Raw genomic sequence first — 20,310 nt, 5'->3', positions numbered from 1 at the left:
TATTCGCCCAGTACAATGTTGGGGGCAGTGACCACTCACCCACCTGATATTTGGCTCCCAAGATCCTGTTCCTGTCGGCTGTTTTCTTTGTTGTCTTTGTTCTTTATTTTCATTCTGGCAGGCCTTGGGATAGGATCAAAGGTAAAAAGAAGCAGGTGAGATTAATTTTAATAATGTTGTTTATTTGACCCAATATATCCACAATATTATTTCAATGTGCAATCAGTATAGAGAATTATTAATGAGATATTCTTCATTTTTTTTCACATCAAGTCTTCAGAATTTTATATGTATTTCACATGTACACCACATGCCAGTTTAGACTGACCACATTTCAAGTGCTCAACAACCACATGGGGCCAGTGGCCACCATATTGGACAGCACAGCTCAGGAAGTTAAAAGAAAGGGGTGAGGCTTCTGACAAAGCCAAGGACCCCTCTGGGGAGGCCGGTGGATCCTAAGGAATGGTATTCACCTGATGGCCTCACCCCCTCTAGGTTCTCTCCTGATTATATTTCATCCGTGAGAGGTGGTCTCATGGTGATGAAGGGAGGAATTCATGCAACATTAGCTCACACTGTATCAAACCAGAAGGATGATATGGTTTGGCTGTGTCCCCACCCAAATCTCATCTTTAATTGTAACTTCCACAATTCCCGTGTGTTGTGGGAGGAACCTGGTAGGAGGTGATTGAATTATGGGGGCGGTTCTTTCCTGCACTGTTCTCATGATAGTGAATGAATCTCACAAGATCTGATGGTTTTTAAAATGGGAGTTTCCCTGCACAAGCTCTCTTTTCCTGCTGCAATCCACATAAGATGTGACTTGCTCCTCCTTGCCTTCCACCATGATTGTGAGGCTTCCCCAGCCACGTGGAACTGTAAGTCCATTAAACCTCTTTCCTTTGTGAATTTCCTTGTGAATACCCATTCTCGGGTATTTCTTTATCAGCAGTGTGAAAACGGACTAATACAGTGGCTTTGTTCATTCACAAGAAAAGTGGTGAGCAGCTGGCTGCTCTCTCGTCCCTACATGCAGTCCCTCCCTTTCCTGTAGGCACAATGCTTAAGGAGCCAGGCCTGGGCTTCTGGGCTCAGAACCAGAGCCTTTCCTTACTGAGTGCAAATGATTGAAAATCTCAGGCTACAAAAGTGGGAGGCATGCACCTCCCCAACAGAGACATGCCATTGCCAGTGGGGACACTGGAATCCCTTTCCCCAGGCAGTGTGGGATGGGTGTGGCCGTGTGCCTAGGACTGGCTCTTTTCTACTTCTCTGCTGCAGACCTGACCCCTTCTGACTGGCATCTTTTCCTTTAGATATGCAGGTCTCACTGGCCTGGGCCCCATTCTGTCTCTCTTTAGCATGGCTTGGCCTTTGTCTGCTTTGATTTCTATGTGTCAATTTTATGGTCAAACTCCCAAAAAGCAACCTCATTCCTCTAGGGAATGGGCTCCCTCAGTTTGCTCCCTTGAAATACCTGCGATTCTTTATTCTCCTGAACCCTGCTCTACAACCTCTGTATTTTTCTGAGAAAAATCAGAAATAACCAGAACCCAGACCTGGAAGCTAGATCCCAGACATAGTTCATCCACCTCTCGGGCTCTGGGGCCTGCTCAGGATGTGCATGCTGGGGAGTGGAGCACCCTCTCCATGGGCTGGCCTGTCCTCAGGCCCCACAACAGACAGTGGTCCTGAGCCAGGACAGCAGGATGACAAAGGCTCACATTTGCACTCTGGAGCAAAAACATCACCGGATGGAAATTGAAGTAGAGAGAAAAAGAATGAGTATAGGGGATGAGGAATCTCTGACGTTAACTCAGGGGTACCATCAGTCCCCTAAAGCTGCAAATAACGTGAATCAATCCCTCTCTCTCTCTCTCTCACACACACACACACACACACACACACACACACTTATCTTGAGAGCCTTCCAATTTTTTTCTGCAATGCACAGACCTCACAAAAAAATGACTCAGCCTTACATAAGAGACGGGAATTTGAGGGGGACCAGGAGTGTGATGACTCATTGCCTTGAAATTTCCAGTGGGATACACATGTTTTCTTAGATGATTTTTTAAACATTTATCTTTAATGATTGTCCAAAATAAATGGTTTGGGAGGCAGAATGGAGTGAGAATCCCACGTCAGGGCAGGAAAGAATAGTCATGATGAAGAGGAGGGGGCAGGAGGCTGAGGACAGGGCCCTTTCAGGTCAGGTCTCAGAATGTTCTGGTGAGAATCCAGAACTCTCCTCCCAGGACCTCAGGGCATTTCAGGAACTGTAATAATACAATCACTTCGTATAGCAAGAATCAGCCCCTGAGGTCTCCAGGAAGTACCTTGATTTGAAAGAGCTGTGACCAACCTCAGTGGCATCTCCAACTACCACGCTGCAGAAGTCTGTGAGGCCGTGGTCCTCAGCCCTTTGCACAGATTAAAACCCCAATCCCAGCCGCACCCCAGACCAATCAATCAGGATCTCTGGAGATGGGGCCCAGGCATATATATATATATATATATATATATATATTTTTTTTTTTTTTTTTTTTTTTTTAATTCCTCAGATGATTCCAATGTACAGCCAATGATGAGCAGCTGCTGGGCTGAAGGGACTGGGGCCATTTTATACCAGGTGAGTAATTCAAGGTGTTGATGTCACCCTGCTCCTTAGAGGACTATTAGCCAACCCCTTGAGTTTCAGATACAACCAGTTATCCCTCTCCAGGGAGCTTGAAATTTTTTTCTCCCTTTTCTGTTATTGGCAAAAAGCAAATCCCTGCAGGGAAGCCTGGTGTCTACATAGAGCTGACAAGGGGGCAGCTTGGGGAAGGTGGGCTAGGCTTTGGGAGCGAGTGGGCCCCTCCAAGGAGAAGGCCCTTGGATTCATCTACAGGAAGCCCAGAATTCTCTGACACCAACCCAACTCTCCCACACCATGCCCTGCCTAGAGGCCCAAGGACTCCAGCTGGATCGTACCAGTGATCCACTGTCAGGGCAGTCCAGCCTATGCTATCCATGGCTCCGCTGGCAACAGGATAAAGTCAAGGGCTTCATGCTGGCACTTAAGGTTATACCCAATCTTCCTTCAACTTTCCTCTCTCCCCAGTGCACATGGACCCTGCTCCACCAGGCTGCCCCCCTCCCTGCCCCAAATGCCCAGCAGGTTCCTACTTTCAGACTTTAGTCACACCCAACATTCTCTGGTTTACCAATGTACAAAGGTCTTCACGCATCTCCTGTGGAATGCAAATCCCCCTGGCAAGAAAACCCTCGTGTCAGCCCATAGCTCGGGGGGATCTACTGGAGACTGGGTGGAGGTGCAGAGAACAGGTCCTGGGCCCCAAGGGGAGGTGAGAGAAGGAGGCTGAAAGCATCCTGGACACAATTCATCCCCGCGGCCTCAGCCTCACCCCCAGACTCCTGGAGCCTGGGCCTGACTTCTGTGTGTGGCCGCTTGATGCCTGGCACTACCTGTCCCATTACCTGCTGACCTCCACAGGCACGTTCTGCCCTCCTCACCTTTGTGTGAGAACTTAGCCTCCCCTCCAAGAGCTGCCGAAAGGGGGCTGGTAACTGGGCCATATCTGTCCACACTGTCACATACTGACTTTATGTCTGAAGGAAGGGGGTTTCATCTCCCTGAGCCTCCACTTCTTCCACTATAAAACAGAAAAACAGAATTGTAAAAGCACTAGCCGCAGAGATTCGCAGGATGAGGGTGGCCTCATTAATCCAACACTCTAGTTAACTCTCATATCTATGTCAACAATTTTCAAAGGATTATTATAAAGCAAGGACCATCTTTGATAATCGTGATCAAAGATTTCTAGGATGTTAGGGCAATGTTTCTTAAAGTCTATTCCATGACTCTTGAGCTTTGTGAGATGTTAATTGGTGTTTTATATACATTAAAACTAATAAGTTTGGGAAATATTGGATTTTAAAAGTGAATATATTTAACTTTGGGAGGCCAAAACAGGCAGATCACTTGAGGCCAGGAGTTCGAGACCAGCTTAGCCAACGTGGCAAAACCCCATCTCTTTTAAAAACACAAAAATTGGCCGGGTGCAGTGGCTCACACCTATAATCCCAGCACTTTGGGAGGCTGAAGCAGGTGAATCACATGAGGTCAGGAGTTCAAGACCAGCCTGGGAAACGTAGTGAAACCCTGCCTCTACTAAAAATACAAAAATTAGCTGGGTGTAGTAGTGCATGCCTGTAATCCCAGCTACTCAGGAGGCTGAGACAGAAGAATCGCTTGAATCCAAGAGGCAGATGTTGCAGTGAGCCAAGATTGCACCACTGTACTCCAGCCTGAGCAACAGAACGAGACTCTGTCTCAAAAACAAAAATTAGCTGAGTGTGGTGCCGCATGCCTGTAATCCCAGCTACTCAGGAGACTGAGGTGGGAGAATTGGTTGAACCGGAGGTAGAAGTTGCAGTAAGCTGAGATTGCACCATTGTACTCCAGCCTGGGTGACAGAGTTAGACTCTGTCTCAAAAAAAAAAAAAAAAAAAAAGAATATGTTTATACATGATTCTGAGACTTCACTAAATGCATTAATGGTGGGTAAAGTCCCTGACCACTCAACACCTTTTTAGGGGAGGATACCACGTGACTGGTGTTTGTGCCAGACTTTGGGGAATTCTGCCTTTGTCAGGCTCAACACAACAAGGGTTTTCATTGCTCACTGTCTTATTACATGAGTTGTAGGATGTTACACAGAAATGCCTGAAAAGCAAGGAGCAGCTATCAGAATGTTTGGTGACACAGCTCCTCCTGTCGTGGTTCCTTCGGCATGGACTTCACATTCAGCAGATCCATGAGGTGTTCCCTTTCGGATGAGCTCCAAGGTCTTAAGAGAGCATCTCTAGTCTGCGTGAGTCCGTCTGAACGACGGTCCTGAGCAAGAACCACCTATAACCATCTGCTCAAAATAACTCAGGGGAAGTCAAAGCTTTCTATGTGGAAGGTGACTGAAACCACATACACAGACCACTGCAGCATTCCTGACATTATGGAACTTGGAAATGATTCCAAACATGACCATAGCTTGAGTAACATGTTTTGCTATGACAAGAACTTGGAGTGTAGTCCTTCCCCCCCTCAAGAATGTGACATCACACCTTATCAGATCCTATGAGTGAGCTACTGACCTCAACCACTGAACTTCAAACTATGTAAAAACCTAAGGGTTTGACAGACACTTTGAGAGCTTGGGCTGTGGCAAGCTACACTCTGTCAGCCTCTCTTCGACAGGGCCCCACCCTGCTAGCCTTTGAACTTGGAAGCATCGCCCAGAAACACCAGTGCCACCCTCTAGCATTGAGGGACCATATATGTCTCTGTGAATCTCCGTTGCATTGGACAGCTTCTCTCCCAAGAGCTGCTCTTATAAAAGAGACACACCACATTTTAATGAGGCTTCGCTCTCCACAGAGGCCTGCTTCCATCCTAATTGAGCAAGTAGACTTTAGTAACTTTGGAACTCACTCACCCCGTGACTAATACACCCTGTCTACCCAGCGCATTCCCTGTGAGATTTGTTCATGTTGTTCTCCCCCTCCTTAAGTATTGTGAACCTAGGAAAAATATCATCTTTGTAGGGCAATAAACCATGTGATTTGTGAAATCATACTTTGAGCATCTCCTAATTTTAACCATACACAATGCCTGAGAACTGGGAAATGAAGAAAGTAGGAATTGAATCTAAAAATGTGTTTAACAAAGTATAAATGCCATAGATATCCAACAACAGGGTGCCTGGACAGATAAACAGAGGCAGGCTACCTCTTCCAAATGTCATAGACTACACAATACATAGAAAGAGGGTCATGGGATTATATGAGGTAAAAAGAGGCCATAATGCGGAAGGAGGAGAATCGCTGGTTTACAAGATGGTGCAGAGTCTCCCATAGAGAGCATCTGTTTGGAACAGTACTAGGAGGCCTCTTTGGTGTGAAATGTGAAGCCCCCAGGGAATGGCCCTGATGGGCTAAAATGTGAAGAAGGGGGATGGCTACTGAATTAAAAGAAGTAGCAGGAATTTGAGAGACTGGGGGCTGGCAGCTGGAGGAGGCAGGAGCTGCCCAGTAGGACATCCAGGCATCGAGCAAGTGTCTGTGAAGGAGCATTCACGGAGGATTCCTCACGCCAGAGTCTTGGAGGTGCGGGACGTTGTGTTTTAGTCATTTGCTCTATTATCACATAAAGTCATGCCCCTCTTGACCTTCATGCCTTTAGTAAGTGACCAGGGCAGAATCTCCTAGCGAGGGAGAGCTGAACTGGGGGTGGCCCCCAGCCCCACCTCATGGAAATCCTCAGAGCAGCCTGGAGGGCTAACGTCCTGGGTGTCAGGCAGGGCCAGCAGGAAACAGCACCACTCAGAGTGGATGAGTGAGCAGAGTTACGGAGGGACCATTTTACAAAGGTATGGGTGGGCTTGGGGGAAACCAGATGCAGTGCAGTCCTCAGAGGTGGGAAAGCTCAGCACCGTTAATTCCACCTGGCTGGGGGCAGGTGGGGAATGAGAGAAAATGGTAGGGGCAAGGGAGCTGGGATGCTGCCTGACAAAGCTGTGACCTTCTGTCATAGGACACAGCCGGTCCTCAGTGACCCCACAAGGAGGAAGGAGGGAGGTGATGTTATGGGGCTGAATTGTTCCCCCAAAACCCATATGTGGAAGCCGTAACCCCCAGTACTTTACAATGTGACCGTGTTTGAAAATGGAGCTTAGACAGAAATGAATAAGTTAAAAATTGAGGCCCTCATCCAATCTGACTGGTGTCATTGGAAGAAGAGGTAATCCAGACATACTAAGAGACACCAGGGTCACACACACAGAGAGGAGAGACTGTGTGAGGACACAGGGAGAAGGCGGAACTGAAAGGAATCCATTTCTGTTGTTTAAGGCCCTGAGCCTGCGGTACACTGTTATGGCAGCCCTAGAGAGCAGATACAATGAATCCCCAAACCTCCTTCCTTCCTCCTTATTGCCTCTGGCTGGGGCTCCCTACTGGCCAAACCCCACCAAGGCCGGAGGGCAGGGATGTGAGTGGGTACAGTCAAGACAGGCCAGCCTCCCAGGTCCAGAGCAGGGTGACGAAGGTGGAGAGTAGGCCCAGAGCAGCAGACAGGGGTGTCTGCACACCTGGGAGGGGTGTGGAGTCGAGGTAATGTATCTTCAGATGGATGACCCAGGCTCCTGACAACATCAGGTTCACAAATAGGACACAGAACAGCATGGTGAAGGCAGGCCAACATCTGGACCAAGATTGGGAGAAAAGGGAAACAATGACAATGGTTGGTAGGACTGCAGCTGATTTGTTTTCCCCAAGCTTTTATTTTATTTATTTATTTTTTTCCGATATGGTTATGTTGTTTTAGACTAAAAAGAGCCAATCCAGAGACAGACTTTTCAGACGAAACAGCTTAATCTAGCTTGAGGGCAGGGAGGCTGTTGGGGCATAAGGGTGGTGGACGGGGGCAGGCAGCACCCTTGAATTGCTTAAGCTCCATCAGAGAAGAGATATGCGTGTCTCCTGTGCCCTTTGCCCCTGGGTTCTCTCATGATAAAGGATAGACCAAGAGCGTGACCTTCTGGGTATGATGGGTGCTTCCCCCAGCCCCAGACTCCGTCTCAACATGGGTCCAGGCACCCAAGGCACAGCTCTGAGAGGAACAAAAGCTTGGGGAGCTGTCCTAAGTATCCCTCACCCCTCGCTTCTTCCCCAGAGTCCTGGGGAGACATCATTTGTGACATCTGTTGCCTGGTGTTCTTGCCTTAGGTTCACAGGCATGTGAGTTTCCTCTCTACTGGATGAGACAGGTGGGGCTGTGGGCTGCCTGCCCCAGCCCTTCTCCCTCTCCATCTCTGTGGCTGGAGCCCTTGCTCCGGTGCCCCAGGACTGTCCACCAGCCCATCCTCCCTGTCAGCCCCTGGCCCTCCACACCTTGGTTTTGCAGGATAGGAGGTGCTGCCTGTTCTCCTCTGTTCTCATGGGGACCGCAGGCAGGACCACGTGGGGCGGGGTTCTAAAGACATACCCATCCCCCTTTCACAGGGTTGCTATGGGGACACATGCTCAGCTGCCCCCAAACCTTCTTAACCTCTGGAAATTGCTCAAATGGAAACATTAACACAGGACCACCCTCCTCACAAAGCCCATGTGAGGGCGGAATGAGAGTCAAGACGGGGCTCTGAGCACAAGACATGCAGGTGTGTCTGACAGATGGGGTGGGGGCAGATAAACCTCAAAGCAACCAGGTCACCAAGTCCTGGGAGAGAGCCCAGCTTTGTGATACCCACATAGTAGCTCACAACTATGCGCCAGATCCAAATGGGCTCCTGTGCCACTTTCTTTAACACTCCTGGCCACTCCATGAGGGACGCTGTGATCTCCACATTGTACAGACAAGAAGCCGAGTTGCAGAGTGGTCGCATAAAGCCCAGGGACACGCAGATAGTCATGGTGCAGCCAGGATTTGAACCTAGGCAGATTCCAGAGGCTGCTGTCTGAGTTGCTGGTCTGAGTTTCCTTCTAGCTAAAGGTAGCAGGGAAAGAACTTACCGCCTATAGGAAAACAAGATCTATTTTCATAAGCAACAAGAAGCCCTCATGAGGATGACAGGACTGGTTGTGTGAAGTCCAAAAGAGCTCCCTGCCTTCTCCTGGCTTAGGTCCACCTCTGTCTGCAAGCTGATGAGTCTGGCCCTGAAGCGAGCAGATCTTTCTTACCCCACTGGGGCTTAGCTGGACTCGGAGCTCCTGCAGCCCTGACCTCCCCAGGGCATCTGCGACTCCCAGATTCAGCCTAGGACTTACAGAGCTCCCTAGAAGGAATTAATTGTGGACAGCAGTGGGGACGGTCCATTTTCAGTTTTCCTAATCTTCTCTGGGAGCTGTTTGACTTGAATTCTTTGACCTCCAGGGTTTTAACAGAAGCCTACTTGTTTAGGATGTGTTAATCAAATAAGGGATGCAAGCTGTGAGTCCTCTTGGGCAGAAATGGACTTTTTCTGACTACTGCTGCACTCCTCCCGCTCAGCATCTCAGAAGTGGACATGGGACCAAGCATCTCAGTGGTCTCAGCTGTCTGGCTTGGAGGTGGGGGGCAGAGGGAGAAGGTATAGCCCTTTAATCTTCCTCTTTTTGACACCAGAAAGTATCCCACATTAATCAGTCCCACATTAATCAGCTCCTTCCTCAGGCAAAAGCTGAGCTGGGAAAGTCCCAGATGGGGCAGTGTCCCCATCATTCATTATTACTAAGCCGGAGATATCCAGCAGGGATCAGTGGAGTTTTCAGTCCTCATCTTATATCCAGAGAGCACAAGACGTTCCAAGGCAAAACTAGATAGTGGATACTTAATAATTCATCGATTCCAACACAAGCTTGCATGTAACATATCTCATAATACCAAGTAACTCATAAAACAAGCAGTGAGAGACATTTATCGGACAAACACTTCCTCAGATCACTTCATCTGCCTGAGAGAACAGACCTGCCATAATGGGCCTTATCCAGCAAAACAGGCTGCGTGTTGGGAGGGCAAAATGGCTGTTACATGAGCCCACCCATCTTGCCATCAAAGGGATGTATTTGCACCCTGAGTGGTGGCAGGGACAGCTTGCTATGTGAAAGCTATAAGACAATGACACCTCAGAGACCAAGCCACCCAGCTATGGGATCGTCTAATGTGGGAGAGATAACATACTTTTCCTACCCCTTTTTCAGTGAGGCAAGAAGCAGTAGGGATGTTTTTAACTGCCATTAACAGAAAACCCAACTCAAAGGGGCTTAACCAATAAGAAATTTATTATCTCCTATAACAAGAAACCGCAAGGTAGGCTAGCTCCAGAAAAGGTTAATTTAGCAGCTCAATGGCATCATCAAGGACCCAGATGCTATCCTCAGTGCTGCTGTCAGCTTCAGGCTGGCAGCTGGATGCCTATAGTGGTTCCATGCACAATATCCAGAGCGTCTCGGGAGAATGAAATGAGAAACCTTCCCAAAGTACCCCTTATAGACTTCTTGAATCTCACTGGCCAGGATTGGGTCACAAGCCCATGCCTAAGCCAATCACAGGTAAGAGAACTGGAACGGCTGTCATTGGCTTGAACCAATCGGGATCCACCTTCAGGGGCTAGAGATGGCCGCAACTGGGCTAAAGCCCGAGGCTGGCTGGGAGAAGGCGGAAGCCCGAATAAAATCAGTCTCTGTTAGTGAGGAAGAAGGTAACTCCAGCTGAGAAGACCAACCCCAGGAGCTAACAGATAGCGGGAACTCAATACATAGAGTTATTTTCTTTAAGTGACTTGCCAAAGGGCACAGAGCTATAAGTGGCAGAACCAGAACTCAAATCCAGAAAGAGAATAAGGATGCTAAAGATAAACTGGGCTTAGTTCACAGCTGCTCCCATGACAGCCCCCATGGTGGAGGGGCCTCTTCCTCTGGGAGTCCGGCTGTTTTGTCATCCTGAAAGTGAAGGGCACAGCAATGCTTTCTGAGGTAGGGGACCCCTCCTCCACCATGGCCCCAGGAATCCCTCCTCTGCCAACATCCAGCCAGCCCAGCTATCACATCACAGCTGCATTTTTCTGCTCTTCTCTACAAAATAACTCCAAGGAGTTTGACAGTTTTTCCTCTGTCCGCATTTGATCTATAGCTGCAATTACAAGCTTTCCTTCACAATGCCTGCATGCCAACAGATGTCTTTTGCAAGTCAGCAGTGCTGCCATCACAGCTGCTGGCTCAAACTCCCAGCATGTGTGCTACTGAAGACCTTTCCCTCCACATTCTGAGGGATGCCAGGCTCTGCCCCCACCCCCTCCCACACTTGCTGGGTCTGAGCTGCCTGGGATATATCAGAGTTGGGTGAGAGGTTAAAGATCTATTTCAACAGAGACCCCAAAAGACAGGAGAGACTACTCCCTCCACCCAAAACCCACCTGGGATGGCTCAGAAAGCAAGGTCTGCAAACACGGGGGATAGGGGTGGGCTACCTGCCCAGAGCTTCCTCCCAAATGAGATCTTTACCATATGTTTCAGTGGGGATCCCATCCTTAAGAACAGACAAACTTGTGGGCCATGTTTGATTAGTTCTCCAACTTCATTTCTGCCCCTTCTTGCTACCTCTTCCTAAAATGGCCACTCTGGAGTCAGTATTTCTGGGTTCAAGTCTTCACTCTGCTCTTGAACCAGTTCTTTACCTCTCTGTGTCCCAAATTCCTTTTGTAACATGGAAATAGTATTTCAGGTTGCTATCGCAGAGTACCATCGACTGGGTGGTTTACACAACAAGCATTTATTTCTCACAGTTCTGGAGGGTAGAAGTTCAAGATCGGGGTGTTTCATGCATGGGCAGGTTCTGATGAGGGCCTCTTCCAGGTTGCAGACTGCCAACTTCTCTGTGTCCTCACACAGTGGAAAAAGAACTAGCTAGATCTCTGGCCTCCTTTTATAAGGGCACTAACCCCATTCACAAGGGCTCCACCTTCATGACTCAATCACCTCCCAAAGGCCCCACCTCCCAATACCATCACATTGGGGGTTAGGGTTTCAACATGAATTTTCAGGAACAGAAACACTCAGTTCATAATAGATAGTATCTACCCCATAGAGCTATTTTGAGTGTTAAATAAGATTCAATTTAAGTCGTTAGTTTAGTGTCTGGCATAAAATGCGTACTCTCCCTATGTTAGTTTTTATTACTACTATCTGAGTTCCTTTTTAAATCTGGAGTAACTGCTCATTACCACTTATGGAGCATCTCACAGAGCAACCTGGACACTACAGGTTGTCTCCACAGTGATCCTCACAATCACCAGGAAGATAACATCCCCATCCCCTGGGATGAGCAAACGCAGGCTGCGGGAGCTAGGAACCTGTCCAGGGTCTCACTGCTAGGTATCAGGAAAGTGGAAATTGCAACCCAGATCTGAGTCAAGAGCCCACCCTTTTTCACTATGCCAACTGCTTGCAAATTCATTTTATGTGAGTCATTTTTTGAGGAATTTGTGGGAATCAGGAATACTCTGAGGTGTGGGAAGGGGGCATCACCAAGTAGGACACAATGCCAGGATTCCAGAGGTCACCAGGCATCCTGGGCCTTCTCTAAGGAAAGAAGCTGGGGTCTGCAGAACCCTCCCAACCTCCTGCATCTGTGACGTATGTTGTCTGCTACCTGATTCTCCATCAAGATTTGGGGGAACCTGTTAAAGGAGAATAGCCTTCAAAGTCACCACATGGAAGCAAGCCAGGCCCATTAGGGCAGGGAGTGCTGCTGTGGCCTTCTGCAGGAAAAAATGTCTCTCTGTATCTTCTCACTGTCTTCCTGGGCCAATTCAGACATCCACTGGGTCACTGCACTAGTGGGTGGGGTCACTGTGCCTGTTTAAAAACCCCAGTGCACATGGGCGTGGCCCCTTTCCGGCTCTGCCAGGGCAGTGCTGAGCCTGGGGCTGGCTCCCCAGCCCTCATCCACTTTGCAGAGTGCAGGGAGGAAAAGCCCAGGGGCTGCTCTCCCTTACAGCAGGTGCTTCTCTGTTGATGTTCCTCCCCCACCTGTTTCCAAGTAGCCCGAGACATGTCTTTCTCGCACCTTCTTCTTCCCCTGCTGCAAGCCCACTCCCGTCCAGACAGAGTGAACCTGAGTCTTTTTCCTGGCAGGCCACCTGGGCCACGAAGGCCCACACATCGAGGCACCTGCTGCTTCTTGGTGCTGTCCTTTGCTCACCTAAGACTCAGGTGTGGCCATAGGAGAAAGAGGTTCTTTGGCGCAAGGCTATGGGGCCTGACAAGCTGAGGAGAAAGGTGGCCACAGCATTGCTTCCTAGGTTGGCGCAGGGGGTCAAAGCCCCAGCTGGCAACAAGGTATCCTATTACTTTGCTTTACGTTTTTTGTGATGGATTGAGGGGTTAGGAAAGATTTGAGTACTTCTGGGTCCTCTGATGGAATATGCATCTAAAGCCATCTCCATATCACCATGACACCTGGAGTGGACAGTGGCAGCTACTGAAAAAAGAAAAGAAATTTTAAAAGAAAAGAAAGAAAGAAAGAAACAGGAGGGTGAGTGGTGTCCTTGAGCCTTTGGAGATAAAAAGGTTGTGTCTTTGGCCCTTGGGAGTGTGCAGTTGAAAGACCCACTTCCCTGGCATGTGGCCACTGACCCTAAAAGCATTTAATTTTGTAAGGGTGACAAGTCCAAGAAAGATAAGAAGCTGGAGGTTGGAGGGCAGATTATGGGGAGGAGGAGCACAGAGCAGAGAGACAACTATGTCTTGTGCCCCATGGAGCTAGCAAAGCACCTAGACTCAGATCCAATCCTTTCATGTTCTGTAGACAAGTCTAGTGATTCCAGGGTGGCAGGGAAGGGCTAGAAGCAGCTCCTGACAAACCGCCCATGTGTCCCATAGCAGACCAGAGCCTGGTTTCAGGCCTTCGGTCTTTAGGGTGAGGATGTGATAGCCAAGGCCAAAGTCCAGCTGGCCGGAGGGAATGTGGGCCGGGTCCTCGGGAGGGAGGTTGTGGCTGGGGCTGCAAATTTGAAAGCACACATTGAACATACAGTAATGGGTGACTCTGTGTGGGGATGGAGTGGGGGTGAATGGGATCTGAGCAGAGAGAGGTGGGGAGGGCTGGCCTCTGGGAACACCGCGTTCTCAGGAAACAGCAGTTCCTGTTGTAAACCCTGGCTCCTCGCCTGTGACAAACTTCCTGATTCTGAACTGTACAATGGCCCTCAGTGCTGGCACCTTCTTGGGAGGAGCAGGAAGTGGGGGTGGCGGGGGGACCTCACCTTAGTGAAGACCTACTGTGTGCTGTCATTGTGCCTCATGACATTTACCGACTCCTTCGGAAGCAGGTGCTGCTGTTCCCACTGTGCAGATGTGTGAGGCTGATTCCTACCTCGTAGCTCCTCAGAGTCAGGGCTACACCTTGGAGGGGTCAGCTTTTTTTTTTTTTTTGAGACGGAGTTTCGCTCTTGTCGCCCAGGCTGGAGTGCAATGGAGCGATCTTGGCTTACTGCAACCTCCGCCTCCTGGGTTCCAGAGATTCTCCTGCCTCAGCCTCCCAAGTAGCTGGAATTACAGGTGTCCGCCACCATGCCCAGCTAATTTTTGTATTTTTAGTAGAGATGGAGTTTCGCCATGTTGGCCAGGCTGGTCTCGAATTCCTGACCTCAGGTGATCCACCTGCGTTGGCCTCCCGAAGTGCTGGGATTACACGTGTGAGCCACTGCTCCTGGCCCAGCTTGCTTTCTGAGGCAGCCTAAGCCCCAAGCTGGGATTGCAGGGACCTACATTCTTGTTCCGGTTGAGTCACTAACTACCTAGGTGTGCTAGGGCAGGGCCTGTCACTTCTTTGGAACTCGGATTCCTTGCCTGTAAAGAAGGTTGGCTCTCAGAGCCCCCTTGCAATTTTAAGGTTCTAGAATTCCACTTTTGGGACCAGCTGGTGCCCCATGAACAGCTTGTTGTGGTTCCTACATTAGTTTAGATTGGGGTGTCCTACAAGTCCCTGTGGTGAGAAAGGGCAGTCTTCCTCCCGCAGCGAGTCAGAGCCTACCTTGGCAGAGGCGTCGGCCTTCCTAATGGGCTGAATCTCCCTCTGCCTCTGAATTATGTTCAACTCGACAAATATTGACTGGGCCGATCAGCATGCCTGGCTCTGTGCTGAGTGTCATTGAACTCGAGGAACTTCCCTCCAGGAATTCTGAGTGTAGTAGAATAGACAGGCAATGAAACCTTACTGAGAGAAGCGCAGGGCTGGGCATGATGGCTCATGCCTGTAATCCCAGCACTTTGAGATGCTGAGGCGGGAGGATTGCTCGAGGCCAGGAGTTCGAGAGAGAAGGGCAAGAGACAAGGTCCATGAAGGGAAAAATTCACTCCATCAGGGAGGTCAGGGATGGTTTCATAGAGGAGATGGTTCCTAGGTTGGATTTTGAAGAATGAATAAGAGTTCAACAGATTGACAAGGCACGTAAACTTCTCTAGGCAGAGGAAATAGATTGTGCAAAGGCACGTCGTTATGAAACAGCATAGTACAGAGGAAAACTGCAAGGGTCTGAACTGAAATGAAGACAAGAGGAGCACCAGGCATGAGGCGGAGCGGCACGTGGGAGCAAAGCACACAGGTGTCCCTGACCACACGCCTCCTTCCTAGCGCTCTCCTGATGGGATAGTTAGTGGTCCCTCAGCCCACCCAACCCGACCTAAAACAGCTTCCAGGTTCCAAACAGCAGCTCTCCTTCTGTCTTGGAGGCCCAGAGTTCTGTTTCCCATAATAAGAAGCAGGAAACTGAGGACCTGGGAGAGATGAAGGGACCCACCCCAGGATCTGCCAGTGCAGCCCCTTGGCTCATCTGTCCTGTGGCTCATCTTCACCTGTCTTCCCTTTAGACCCATGGCTCTCAACAGGGGGCACCTTTGAAAAAGTCTTGAGAGGATTTTGGTTTTCATGATGGGGTGCTACTGGCATCTAATGGGTAGAAGCTGGGGATTCTGCTTCCTGAAATGCACAGGACAGCCCTCAAAACAAAGAAGCCTCCAGCCCAAAATGTCACCAGTGCCAAGGTTGAGAAGCCCTGCTGTAGACAGGGGTGTCAGGGGTGTCAGGGGTGGTCCTGCCCACAGAGGCCAGGAGGAGCCCAGATGCCTGAGCAGGGCTCCCCGGAAGGCTCTCTACTGATGAGAGTAATTCTGATAATAGCAATAGTTATAGTCCATGTGCCCATGTCACCAATGAGGCTTAGAGAGGCTGTGAACTACCCAAGGTGCCTCACAGGCAGGAGCAGGGCCAGACCTGAACCCCCCGTTTCTGGCCTCCTAGGCCAAGCTCCCTGTGTGCCTCCTGGACGGTGTCCCCACAGACTCCTGAGTCCTCACTGAAGGTCAGAGCCTGCCCGAGTTTGAGGAGGTCCTTCTCTCCCCCTTCCAGCGTCCCCAACTCCAGGCAGCCCATGGGCTAGGGGATTTTCTTCTTCTTTGGAACTTAGCACATGTTCTGAGTCTCTGACACTGTGGCCCAGCAAGGCGTCTGCCAGGAGCAGCTCCCAAGCCCACCCTCTTCCAGCCTCGCTCAGGGCATGTGACGACTTTTTCTGTCTCCAGGACATTGTTTGTGCCCCACTGTGGCTCCAATTTTATTTGTTTATAGACCAGATGAGGCCTGCATTTGCTGTCGTTTTAACCCTCACCCCCAGCTCTCCCAATTCACTCATCTGCTGTCTGGAGAGTCCCCCTCCCTTCTTCCCTCCTACTCTTTCCTTGCCCCTACTCCCTGCCTGTGCCCATATCTTGCCCCTCCCTCTGCACCCTGAAGCCCTGCTCAGCTGACCTGCCTGCCTCAGACCCCCAGGGCCCCTTTGCCTGGCTGGCCTCTCCCAACTCCTAAGCCCAGGACTCCAGGGCACTGATCCCAGAGCCCCAGCAGCGCCCAGCCCCGAGTTTGGCAGCATCTTCTGAGTGAAGGACTTGCTGGCTGTAACGGAAACCCTCCAGCAGATCAGTCCATGTCCAGTTGGAGCACAGGCCCACAAGCTGGGCTGTCTGGGTTGGAATCCAGCTGCTCCCCTTCCTGCCCTGGGACCTGGGGCAAATTCCTTCACCTCTCTGTGCCCAGTTCCCCATCTATAAAACATAGGTGGCAATAGCAGGGTTGTGGTGGGATTCCAGCTGCAAAGTCCTTTGAGCAGTGCCAAGCACAAGATAAGAATGTGTTGCTATTATTGTTATTATTATATGCCTTTGTGCTCACTTTTGAAGTCTGAGCACTAGAGTCCTGATCTTTGGCCACCTAGGGGTCCATGCAGGGGTGAAGATCACGCCCTCTCCTGGCTGGATCCCAGGTGAGCATCACTGAACTCCTCCGCCCAAGGTGCATCCAGTGCTGACTGGATGAGAGAAGGAAGGGGGACAGTTTTGATGGCAGAAGCCATTCTATTCCTCCTCTTAGCACATGCACCGCTCCGAGGAAGATCCAAGCAGCTCTTTGCTCCTGGACACGTAACTCTAGGAAGGGTGAAAACCTGGCCCTGATATTGGTCCACAGAGAGACCATGGAGCTCACTGCCCAGTCCCTGGAGCCCATCTCGGTTCCTGCTCTAAGCCCCTGCCTGCTTCCCAGCCCCACCTTCCCCTCCTCAGCAGTACCCAGCCCCTCTGGTGCCTCAGAAGCATCCACAGCTTCCCACGGGGCTTGTGAGCCTGACTCAGAGGCAGAGGGGTGGGGGCATCAGAATCTGAGCCTGGGGAAGGCCAGCCTTCTGCTCCAGGCTGTGACCGTCTTCACTCTTGCCTTTGGCTGTCCCTGTGTATCTGAAACTCACACGGCTCACCGCAATTTCCATCTCCTGCCACAAGTTCTCCCCCTGGTCAATATACCAGACTTCTACCCCCTCATCCCAGAACTGTGATTCATCTCCTACCCACCCTAGAACCAACTGTTGGGCCCTCTCCCATTCTCAACCCCAGGAGGCGCTTTGCCCTATTCTCTTCCAGTTCCTGCGCTTCCTACCCGTCCTCATCCTGCCCACCTCAGCCATCCCACTCCATTCTTTTATTCCTCCCCTCTGCCCTGTGGCTCCTCTTTTATCCCCCAGGAGCTGGCCCCACGGAAGACTACCCATCACCAGGGCAGTACTGGGCGGCCACTTGTAGGGAAAGTGGGGAGTCTAGTCCTTAACCATCCTCAGGGCCTTGACATCAAGCCGTCCAATCTGCAGGCCCTGGCTTTTGAATGATCTATTACTAATGTTGTTTTTGTTGTTTAGCACTCTCTTATCAAAGAGCTCATTTATTCCTTGCAATAACCCGGCAGTTAGGTAGACCAAGTCTAAGGCTTCTCTTGTGAGTGGCCCCAGTTGGGAGGAGTGTGAAGTCCTCCTAACACCTGCTCCCAGACCATCTTGGGTTCCTGTTGCCAATTTCAATTAATTGCTATGAAGGATGAGAAACAGGATGCAGAGAAGTTCTATCTTCCCTTTAAGACCGGGAATACCCTGAAGGCATTGCCTGAGGATATCTCAAAGGGAAGGACCACATCTCCTCCACACCAGGACATCCCCAAGCAAGGCCTTGTCTTTCCTTCTATCTTCAGTACTCAGTCCATAGGACTATATTAAGACCCCCAGTTGGTGCTTTTTCTGGGTGAGTGACTAGCAGAGAAACCTAGGACTCATTTCCCCCTCTGTCTCTTTCTCTCATAAAAATGCTTTTATTTCGTTCTGGGGATGGCCTGACAGTGGGGCCCTGGGGCCCATCTGCTGGAGGAAAAAGTCAGTGAGGGACAGAACAGCACAGCTGCCAGTCTGGCTAGACCTCCTCTCTGAACTGGAACTCCTCCGGAGATGAGTATGGGTGTGATGGGCCTGCGGCCGAGGATGTTGAGGGGTCTCCACCAACTCTCCTTTCCTGATCAGGTTAATACTTGAAAACAACTTTCATCTCTGCTTGGCCTCAGCCCAGTCTTTTCCTTCTGCCCTCCCAGCATGAGTCCTGGAGCCTGAAAGAGACCACGGTTGGGAGAAGATGTAAGTAAGGAACTACTATGGCCTCCAGACCTGGTCTCCATCCAAATCTACTGTCTCAGGCTGTTCCCTCTGGCCCATCTTCCTTATCTAATAGGTCTAAAGCTGCACTGTCCTTCAAAGTTAACCTCAGACTTCACCTCCTCCAGGAAGATTTCCCTGAATCTAGCCATGATGCTGTCTCCCTTCTCGGAATTCCTGAGGTCAATAGAGTCTGTACCAGGAATCTGCTGCATGCCATGTGCTCTGGTTAAGCACGCAAGTTATTAGGGCTGTTCACAAATACTCCAGCCCTCCCTCCTCTGGACTCTTGAAAGGGGTTACTCCCTGCCCACTTGAAGTTAGGCGGTGCCATGTGACTTGCCACATGGCGGAAAGGATGAGTGTTGCTTCCAGGTGGAAACTTTTAAAGTCAGCATACTCTTTTCCATGACAATTGTCCAAGTGCCAAATAATAGCTGCTTGGCCCTCTGGCTGACTAGGACAGGCTGAGCACCTGAAGATCTGTGATGAACATGTCATTGTGAGCAAAAAAGAAACCTTTGTTGTTTTGAATCAGTAAGATTTTCTAAAGCAGTTTGTGACTTAGCATAACCTGGCCTGTCCTATGTGATGCATTACGTGAGCAACCAGGATCTCCCTTGACAAGCTTGAAGTTCAGAAGAAGTTCATATTTTCTCCTAATTTTCATTCAAATTAGAAAAGCTTTTGATCCTAACCTGCTAAGACTGGTAGGAAGTAGTCTTTCTCCTGGAGTTCTGACTCCTAAGCATTCACAGGCTGTTTAGTGTTACTATAAAGGAATACCTGAAGCTGGATAATTTACAAGGAAAAGAGGTTTATTTGGCTCTTGGTTCTGCAGGCTGGGAAGTTCAATAAGCATGGGGCTAGCATCTAGCATTTGCTCAGCTCCTTGTAAGGGATTTTGTGCTGCATCACAACATGGTGGAAGGTCAAAGGGGAGGTGGACATATCTGAAAAGGCAAAGCCTGAGGGGGATCCTGGTTTTGTAATAGCCCACTCTTGCAGGAACTAATCTACTCTCATCAGAGTGAGAACTCACTTATTGCCTTGGGAACAGCACCAAGCCATTCTTGAGAGCTCTATCCTCAAGACCCAAACATCTCCCACTAGGCCCTACCTCCCAACACCACATGGGGGATCAAATTTCAACATAAGATTTGGTGAGCACAAATCACATCCCAACTATAGCAGGCCTCTAGGATGGCTTTCATGGATCATTTGAATCTGTCTCCCATTCCTCCTTCTCATCCTCAGTTACATTGGTCTCCCTGTTCGTCCTTTGTTGAATAAATAGTTGCTTTCCCAGCTCCACAACTGGGACCCTGGACAGGCCCATCTGCTGGTGGACATGCTCACCAAAACCACTGGCAGGGCAATGGTTTTGGGACTACAAAGTGCTGGGATTACAGGCGTGAGCCACCGCGCCCAGCTGATGATCGCTTTTAAACTGGCAATTTCTGCTCCCCCTGAGACATTCCTCCCCCTCAACACTCCAATCTTACTTTGCACCATCCATGGATTTCTGAAAAGATGCCAGGAAATAGATTGTGGGGAAATTATCCCCTGTTCTGAATTTCCAGTGAAGAGTGCTGTGTTGCAGCACATCTTCAGTAAATCATCTCATAAAGTAACACCCCCGCCACCACCCCATTGCACAGATCTGGTGAATTCCTCTAGGCTCTCCCCTCCCCTCCTAACTGAATGAGCTCTCTCCCTCCAGGCTCCTCTGGGTTGGAGGTGTAGGCCA

The 20,310-nt window shown here is 49.9% G+C and overlaps 1 protein-coding gene across 12 annotated transcripts in view; it reads left to right on the top strand.

The window, feature by feature from the left end:
* The window catches only part of SOCS5 (suppressor of cytokine signaling 5), a 177,225-nt gene that overhangs the window by 155,303 nt on the left and 1,612 nt on the right, over positions 1–20,310 (top strand). For 5 of the 12 annotated variants that reach the window (XR_010109287.1, XR_010109280.1, XR_010109281.1 and 2 more), the window contains 2 exons: positions 2,568–2,635; positions 4,718–5,641. The gene's annotated coding sequence lies outside the window, so the exon portion shown is untranslated. Of the gene's footprint in view, positions 1–747; positions 882–2,567; positions 2,636–4,711; positions 5,642–20,310 lie in introns of those variants that run through there. The other 7 variants (XR_010109290.1, XR_010109282.1, XR_010109283.1 and 4 more) reach the window with 3 other exon arrangements.

The sequence above is a fragment of the Pan paniscus genome, chromosome 12 (genome assembly GCF_029289425.2).
Source record: "Pan paniscus chromosome 12, NHGRI_mPanPan1-v2.0_pri, whole genome shotgun sequence".
Lineage (NCBI taxonomy): Eukaryota > Metazoa > Chordata > Mammalia > Primates > Hominidae > Pan > Pan paniscus.
Note: the sequence above shows the minus strand (reverse complement) of the source record. Positions and strands in the feature narration are given on the sequence as shown.